Source organism: Hetaerina americana, unplaced genomic scaffold (genome assembly GCF_022747635.1).
Source record: "Hetaerina americana unplaced genomic scaffold, ioHetAmer1.1.p SCAF_4, whole genome shotgun sequence".
NCBI lineage: Eukaryota > Metazoa > Arthropoda > Insecta > Odonata > Calopterygidae > Hetaerina > Hetaerina americana.
Window position 1 is genome coordinate 103623175 of NW_027286985.1, and position 9269 is coordinate 103632443.

Consider the following 9269-nt stretch of genomic DNA (forward strand, 5'->3'; position numbering starts at 1 on the left):
AGATAGATGTACTCTTGGCTACGTAACTTTTGCAAATGTCAAGTTATGACACTAAGATTTAAAGGGAATATCAACAACAGATGTACCAATTTAACAAAAAAACAGAACTCAAATCGGAACGATGGGAGCGCCACACGGTGGTTATTCCGGGAACTTTTTGATCAAGGTAGTATTATATTAATGAATTCGGTTATTTAAAGTTTAAGGAAAATCACAGCACTTTTGGGGTAGTAGTAGTTTTGAGGGGAGGCGACCGACAGCTAAGGTCATTTGCGCCATAGGGGATGGATAGGAAAGGATGAAGGGTGGAGAGAAACCCGGCGTCGGCATTAGCCTACTCTTTACAAAAGGCGCCAAGGGGTCCGCAGTTTAACGTCCCATCCGACGGACGGCGTACTCACTCAAAGTGCCCTCCACAAAGCACCTCAAGTAGGGATCGAGATACCTCTGAAAAATATTCAACACCGCCGGGATTTGAACCCGCGCCCTCATGGTGGGAAGCCAGTACGTTAGCCCCCGCAACATCTCGATCCCCGCACTTTTGGGTGTTGATCAACTGATATATAAATGTACCGGTGGCAACTAAAACACAAATTAGCTAATGTGAATTCATATGCATTCAGAACATGTTTTTTCATTAATCTTCTTTGTTACGGTGATTGCCCTGCAACAGGAGTAATTTATTTATTTAAGATCTCGAAAAAAGTAGACCATATACCTGGCGGCAAGGATCAGAAATGTGAACCGTAAAGAACAGGTTATGCCAAACGAATTTTCGGAGCACACCCGTTATTATAGCATAAATAAGAAAGTATTAATATTTTAAATATTAAGGTAAATATAGTCTAGAATTAAGTTAAATGCGCATTCAATACATATATAACTTCCACATCATCGTTATGAAATACTTCTTTCGACTACAGTCTGCCATCCGGGAAAAACATAAACTTTAACTTATTCGCTGATGATGCGGTTATTTGCCTGGGTAATAGCGCTCACCATAATATTGCAAATTAGTACTTAGGATTGGTCTTTCCGATTAATTTTGAACAATTACGAGAAACGCACCCTTACATCTAAAGAATCGGAGGTGATGGCGGAAATATCGCGGACCATATACCCTCAGCCACCGTATCGTCGGAAATATTTTATTTAGCGTCGTCCCGGTGTCCATAACCCGTTACGAAACGAATTAGCATAACGTGCGTAAACGTTGGATTGAAATTCAAGCCTTTAAGAGATGAAATTCTCTTCTTATGTCACCGGAGGTTTCGAATTTCCAAGAACGACGTGCGACCCAAATTTCGGAGCCCCCTCGAAGGAATCACAATGGGTCCATTTTGTTTCCACATGTCTCCCTGTCACACCCGTCGTCCCGTCATCATTCCACACACAACATGCCACTGGGGGTGGGGGGGGGGTCGAGGAAAAACGCCAAGGAGTGGATTGGAACGTGAATCGAGCGCTCTCAGTCAATTCAATCGCTTCCTTCTCTCCGTTTCATCCTCATTTCCTCTCCTTTCTCCGCAACACAACATTATTCTGTTGTCTTCTCAACTATGACACAAGGTGTTGGGTGACTCATCTCGAAGTCTGTTTGTGAATTTTGGTACGACGTTCAATAGCGCCCCCCTTTCTATCTCCTCAATTTCTCATATTTCAGTTTAAGGAACTTATTAGGTAGGCTACCTTTTCTCAGTTCCGCGATGATTCCATATTTGCTATCGATAGAGTGAAATTTGCAAGATAGGCACAGGAATAGAATACCATACTAAAAGTTAATGGGAAGACCAGGACTCAAATCCAATACTTTCCGATTGCCCTGACGAATGCTTTTACATTGAGTTAATTCATCTCCTCTGCTCCGTGTATGTTGTAGAGGGAAATATAAAACTTGGAAGGAATACTCCTTGACTCGGCTGAGTGGCAACTTACCCCCTGAAGGAAAGTTGCTACAATTCATCAATGGAAGTTTTTTTATGTAGGTATATCAAAACTTAAGTGGGTGAAAAAATCATTGACTACATACCAGAACTTACCACAACCCTTACCTCCTCCTCGGATTCCCCCTTCCAACCTCAACTCCCGTCCCGTCACAGCGCAGGGATCTTTAATTTCTCTACTCATCTCAAACTTTCTCTCTCGCGTCTTTCTTCGTCTCACTGAAATCACACGTATGATGGATGAGTCCTTAAACTTAACCACCAAAAAATTACGCCCTTTTCAGAAATAGTGAGTGGCAAAGAAAACGCTTCCGGTCGGTGTCTTCACATAATTGTACTCGATTCTTCTTCGAGAATTTCCTCACGTATTTTTTAAAAATGTGTTGTGTATTCACCGTCGGATCAATTTGCTAGCAATGAAAATGATAGCTGGATAGATAGAAAGTGCATGTCATCGTTTCATAACATGGATCTAACTTCACGCCGTTAAAATTTGCGTGTATAGGATTGTTTTACTGTTGAAGAGATAGGTGCAACAAATTTTAATTATTTAGTAAACTAATTGTGTTAATAACTGCAAAGACTTGTGTTTATCTGATTAAAAAATCATTACAATAGCTTGGAATCTCAGTTTAGCTCTTGGGGTAAAATTTGATCATTAATGCATTTTTAAATAAAACATTTTCTGGCGTCACATGGTGGAAATTCTTCATATTGAACTTAAAATTAAACCACTTGCCTTTTCCTCATAGAAAAAAAATTTATTTACGACATAGGTTTCGTTATGCTAATGTTATTGTAATTGTATGCGAATTTTAATATGCGAATGTTATACCATAACGAAACCTAGGTCGTAAATAAACATTTTTTCTATGTAGAAAAGGCAAGTGGTTTAATTTTAAGTTCAATAATACATTTTTATTTAAAAATATGTCGTTAAACAGATAATTAATAGTATAAAATTATTGAATAGCAATTTAACTTGATAGCAATTTTAAGCTACGAGGCAAAAACATTTGAAGGGAATGTATCTTGATTAGAGTTCTTCCTCTAGAATTTTGGAACCTTCAAAGATAATACGACGCCGATGACGCACTACGTGAAAATCAGCTCCGGGGGTGAAAGTCATGATGTTATAATTAAGATTGGTATGAATGGAGTTAAACCATTAAATGGTTTGAATGGTGCATGAAACCAATCATGAAATGAAATGAATAGTGCCCGGTAAGCCACGTTTGTGGACAAGCATCTCAAGAAAAGTGTTAAAAAGACAATGATAAAAAATTCAATTGTAGCATCATAGTTTTCTAGATATTAGTGGTTGATAATTGTAGCTATTCTATTTTTACACAGTAATATTATAGTACCAAGGCTAATAAGAGTGCTAATTCTTATACGTAAATGGCGTGACACTAATGTTTTTACTTCCTCCACCTATTTTTTATTGGGTACCCAGCAGCTCCCTTCAAATCATATGGACAATGAGTGAAGTTTGTTGAAGATATTCCCCACAGCTCATAAAATGGGTACGATCGGTCGGCTCTATCGTAAATAGGCTCTCTCTGCAAATGAAAGTGAAAAGTCGTGGCGATAAAAGAAGATGAATTGTTACATTTACTAGTCTCATTTACTTAATGACAGCGAAGTGCGTAGAAAGCGATTTTTGTACCTTCGATCACCATGGGCCATCAACACGAGCGTTGGTTGGTTTGTGGCACATCTCCAAGCTATCCTTCAATCGACAAATCCCGTGATTCCTTTGTAGTTGTTTGTGCTTAGAATCTTCCATGGCCTGCTTCTCGTTGCTCCTTCTCAGCCTTCCTCTGCAGTTTTCCCCCCTGTAGTTCCTTTTGACGTAATCTTCAACTCGTGCTTCACGTTGAGCCCAATTGGTTTCCTTCTTTTTCTTCTATCTTCCATTAATCTTCTTGCCATCTACTGCCTACTTCTTTAATTGCTGGTGATAAATGCAAAAACTCTCCTAATACATTTGTTTGAGTGCGTCCTCACCTTGTAAGCTGTGAAATTGATATAATGGCAGATTATTAAATTGATTTCATCAGTATTTCAATCCTAAGATTGGTTTACTACAGCCCTCCATTCTTCCCTATTTATTGTTAATTCCCTCACCTTCCGATAGGTTCCCTGTTTTACGTCCGTCTTAATTTGCCCTATGTACTTGCCCCTTGGCCTTCCTCGCGGGTTCTTTCTTTCAATTTTTCCTTCTATTATGTTTCTAACTATTCCATTGTGCCTCAAGGTATGTCCAATCCATCTATTTCTTATTTTCCATAGAGCTCTCCATATGGTCATTTCCTCTTCATTGTGCCTCGAGGTATGTCCAATCTATCCATAAATTGATTTATAACTGTTTATATTGAAGTTTTACTTTTTTTCCCCTTCTCGTGCCTTTCTCTTCAGGTCTCTACGTATCCTTCTCTCGAAATCGTTCGCAAATCGGAGCATTCTTCCTTCTTGCCTTCAAACGCCACTTTTTATCTTTCCCTCGCTCTTCTTCATTGCCATTTCAATATACAATCAAGGGCGATAACGAGGATCCCGCTCTTAATCCTTAATCTTAAGTTCGTCTCTGCTTTCACTGCGTAGAGTCATTGTATCACGATCTCTAAATAGGGCTTTCGTCAATCTCTGCCATTGCAGTTGATTCATTATGTGAAACACCAAGTTTCAGACCCCGTTGGCGAAAGTTCTCTCCAGTTCTAATGTAAGTCGGCTGTCCATTCTGCATCCCCTCCCCTTCTCTGCTGTTACAGAGCAAGAATAACCCCTCTTGCCACCCCCATTCTTCCACATCTTTCAACATTCAAGCATTTTCGCTCTCTCTCCACTCTTCGGTAGAATACTATTGTAATAATTTCGACGTTTTGTTGGAAATATTTTACATTCATATGCCATTTTTTTAAAGGAGATAGCTTCAGGCGTCACTTTGTGGAAACGATACATATTGCAAAGGAAACACTTGGTTTTTCCACATAAAATATTTATTCACGACCTAGGTTTCGACGCTCAGCGAAGATGACGCTGAGCGTCGAAACCTAGGTCGTGAATAAATATTTTATGTGGAAAAACCAAGTGTTTCCTTTGCAATGCCATTTTTTTGTTATATGGAGACGATTATATTCTTCTTAAAGTGCAATTTTCTCCTATTATATAATTTATTAGGTGGTAGAACTACGTCAAAGATCAATTCCCTGAATTTCATATTAGTTTTTAGTGTATTATGGTGAATCCTGATTCCTTATACACTCGTAAATTCTTCCATGCAACTTCAGCTTCAGATAATCTAAGGGAAACTATATCCCTGAAGGTGTATCCTGACGTATATCGCTTCATTCTCATGAAGACGCTCCAAATCTTCCTCCTTTATTTTTATTTATCTTAGACAAGAATTTCATCACTGTCATCTTAAAATCAGTCGATGTTTACAACGCGTTTTTTTTAAATGGTTACTCACTGTCCTGTAAACTGCTTCAACCATTCCTCTGGCAATTTCTTACTGTAATTCTACTCGCAAGTTCTCCAGTTGTCCTTCCCTGGTTCTACTCACTATTTGATAGATTGCATTTACTGCCATTCTGAAAGGTTCTCTATCCTTCATTAGGGATTGCAATATGATTGATAGATCGTAATTCCAAACCAAATTTTAGAAAGTCTGCACACAAAAATTGGCAAAGGAAGCGATCTATCTGAAGCACTTGTTTAGAATACAATACCAAAGAAGGAAATGGGGAGACAGTCCCAAAATTATAAAAACAAGTAATATCTCATGCCCTAAAGAAATATGTTTGAATCCTGTCGGCACATTGTATAGTCCTCATAAAGCGTATTCCCTAAGACTATGACAGAAGACTTGAGTACTCCACAATTGAATTTAGAGCACATAATTCCCTTCTTCAAAGGCGAATCGAAGGAAAACCTTATTAGGAAGGCGAGTCCCTTTTCATAAACGATAGCCGTCGGATGTATTTTTTTTTTTAGTTTTTGAGTGAAAACATCGAACCGATGTAAGAAATGACAGAAAAAGTAGATGTATCCGAGGCTATTATGGCTTTTATTCCGGAATTCAAAAATTAATAAAAAGGACTAATGAAGTAGATGGGGTATCTTTATATTCAAAGGAATTTATTGACGACACCTTTGGCAACATATTATGAACCAATAAAAATTTCATGGATTTAACAGGTTATTGAATCATTGAATTGAGACTTAAAGTGGATTAAATAAACTCATATATGTCTTGAACTCCAAGTAGTGGATAACCGTCGTGTCAGAGGGACCCTCCGCGATCCCTGATTCGCATTAACGTTTTAAGGCCTTGCATACACAGAAATATAAGATTATAATTTTAACTTAAATTATTATAAACTTAAATATAAATAATTATTTCACGGAAGAACAAAAACATATGGAGATATTACTTGAATATCATATGACAGATATTCTCTCGCACTTTGAGCAATATTTAAAACAAATTAAATTCAAACCAATAAAAATAAATTATAGCGAATTCACAAAAATAATTTTTTGAATAAATGGAAGAGGTGGAATGGAAGTTACGATTCAATAAGATGGGATATAATAAATAGACCTCAAATACATGTTCCAAAGCTAAGGAAACCGCTGAATGCGAAGCAAAAGGGAGGCGTGGCTGACTTAAGAATATCCAAGAGCTAAACCTTAAATTATCATTTTGGACGTCATTTAAAAAAGGGAAATATAAATTTCATCCTATTAATGATCTCATTAAATTTTCGATAATTTTCTGATACCGAAATCTTTGGGAGATCGATTTTTGGATAGCCCAGAGTATTATATCTCTACGTACTTAAGCATCACATTAATCCGTAGGAAATGTTTACCCCGCAAAGGAATGCGATGAAAGAGCGGTTTCCAAATTCATATGCATGAGACCTATTCATACTTTAACTTCTTTCCTTTTTTATAGAAATGTCAGTTGGAGGTTTTCCTGGAAAGCCAAATAATTAAACACCATATTTGAATTCCTTCCTGTACTGCCATACACTTTACCGGAATTTTGAACGCTTTTTGATTCAAATGAATATTGACTCCATGATTTTACTGAACTTAACACTTCCACTCCGTGGGATTTATTATGTAGAACATTCATAGTCTGCTACAAAAACATTGAAAAGGCGAAATAATACTTTTTTTGACTGCATACGAGAAAAATATTTCAACCAATTATGAATACATTTTAGTATTTCAGCCCAGGGATACCTTTAGCGCTGATTCCATTGAAAAGGGCTAAGTTTCATCAATGGACGTGTTGTCGTATTGAAATTACGTAATGTATCGGAATTGGGTATAGTGTAGTTGTGGAATGGCCTCAGCCGATAAGGCAGTTGAAAAACCTGATGACCTATGTGCTCACTTAAAGAATAGGAGTGATGATGAAGTATCAATTCCCTCGAGACAGCAACTAATGTAAATCTACATGAATGTACTCAATTGAAATGACAGGAGGGATTGCAGGTTTAGTTTAAAAGTTCAAGGGTGATGTGAATGCAAGGAACCATGAAAAACTGATGGAATTTTGGTTAGCCTTGAGGTCTACTTCTAGTCGATCCTTGGCAGGGCTGAATCTGACGACGGCGATGATTATTCAAACTTGCATGACTCAACTCGCGACCATTTCCGACAGTAACGTTCATCGGCCACCCTTGCCTCGGTGCTGGCTGACATGATTGATGGTGCGCAGTTAGGGGCGAGCACACACGCACGCCCACGCACCCGGCCGCCAACCGTTAGGTGACGAAGTGAGCGGGGGCGGGTGCCACGCTGCGCACGAAATTTTCGGGCATCGGAAATGCTAATTTAAAACACTCCGGAAGAGCTGCTTGCACCTTCCTTCTTGCTGAGTCCTCGCTATGGCACGTACATAAATTAGGGATCGGATACACAGAATATGGCATTTGATACAGCTCGGGATGACGCTCAACATCTCGATATTCGATACTTCGAGATATTTCTTGTCTCGAATATCGGAATGCCAAAATCTAACGAAAATTGAAGGATGATAGCTATTTTGCAGAAATGAATGATTTCACTATATTCCATCTTTTTAATGCTGCTCTTATGTCATGGTACACAAAAGAATATTTAGCAGTTGAAAATATCGAACTTTGCTCTATTATTCACTTGCGTAAACTGCGTCATCCCGTATTTCAGCATGCGCGTCATATACTGCTTACTTTTGAAATATAAAAGCTTCAATTCCGTGTAAATGTAAATTAACTGAACAAAAATCATATTTCAAATAAAGAAAAACATAACCCTATTTCGACACAGCGTTATTTTTAAGGTAAAAAATTAGTAATCGTGTCTGGAAATGTGAAATACGAGTATATAAACCATATAGACTTCAGCAAACTTCGGAGGTAATTGAAGGTTTTGCAGGTAATTAAAAGCCTCGATCACAGAACTAAAAAAACACCAATAGGCTCCGGAGGGATTCGAACCCTCGATCTCCTGTTTACTAGACAGGCGCTTTAACCATCTGAGCCACGGAGCCAGCAACATAATAAATTGAAATACGCTGTGTTGAGAGGTACGCGCAACTGCAAAATTGCTTTGGAAAAATCCTTCATTTAATTGAATTGTACCATGAATAGCTTAGTACAGTAATAGAGGGTCTTGGTTCGTTTTCCAGCATTGCCTTGGGGCACCCTGAACATTTTTGCTATCACCTACTTCCAATACACATGAAACCATTTCCACTGAATGGTACTTTGATAATGACAAACTGTGTCTACCATGGTCGGTTGTTTTTTATTGAAGCGTAATGATTGAACTTTTTATTTTATATTAACATGGAAATCAACAATTATCACCAAGTAAGGCCAAAGAGACTGCTTCAATTTCCACAAGAAAAAACTTCATATGTGTACATGATTCTCATAACGTTCAATCGAGGAGTCTTACGCACCGTTATGATTCCTAGTAGACAGCGAGTGACTTATGACATTTGGATGACGAGACCATCACCTTTCGAAGGACTTCACTTCCAACCTGAGGACCCAATTGTACTTTCAAAGAGTTTTAAAAGCATCCCTCAGTTAGGCGCAGTATGATTGCACCAAATCCTTCCTTTGGTTTTTGCATTGTCAGTCTTAATAATAAGTTCACGTGTGTATACTCCACTCTTAACTTTCATCCCGTGATATAACTCACACAACGCTTGCTCTCTTAATTTGGCTTCTCAAGCGTTGCGCCCTACTTCAGGAGGTTTCTCATTCTTAAATTTTCCACATCCTCCGATAACGTTTTGGCTGAAATTTGAAGGCA

The 9269-nt window shown here is 38.2% G+C and overlaps 1 non-coding gene across 1 annotated transcript; it reads right to left on the minus strand.

Moving 5' to 3' along the window:
• Positions 1 to 8422: 8422 nt before the first annotated feature.
• On the minus strand, positions 8423 to 8496 carry TRNAT-AGU (transfer RNA threonine (anticodon AGU)). The gene has a single exon. It is a non-coding gene; the product is annotated as a tRNA-Thr (tRNA).
• Between the last annotated feature and the right edge of the window lie 773 nt (positions 8497 to 9269).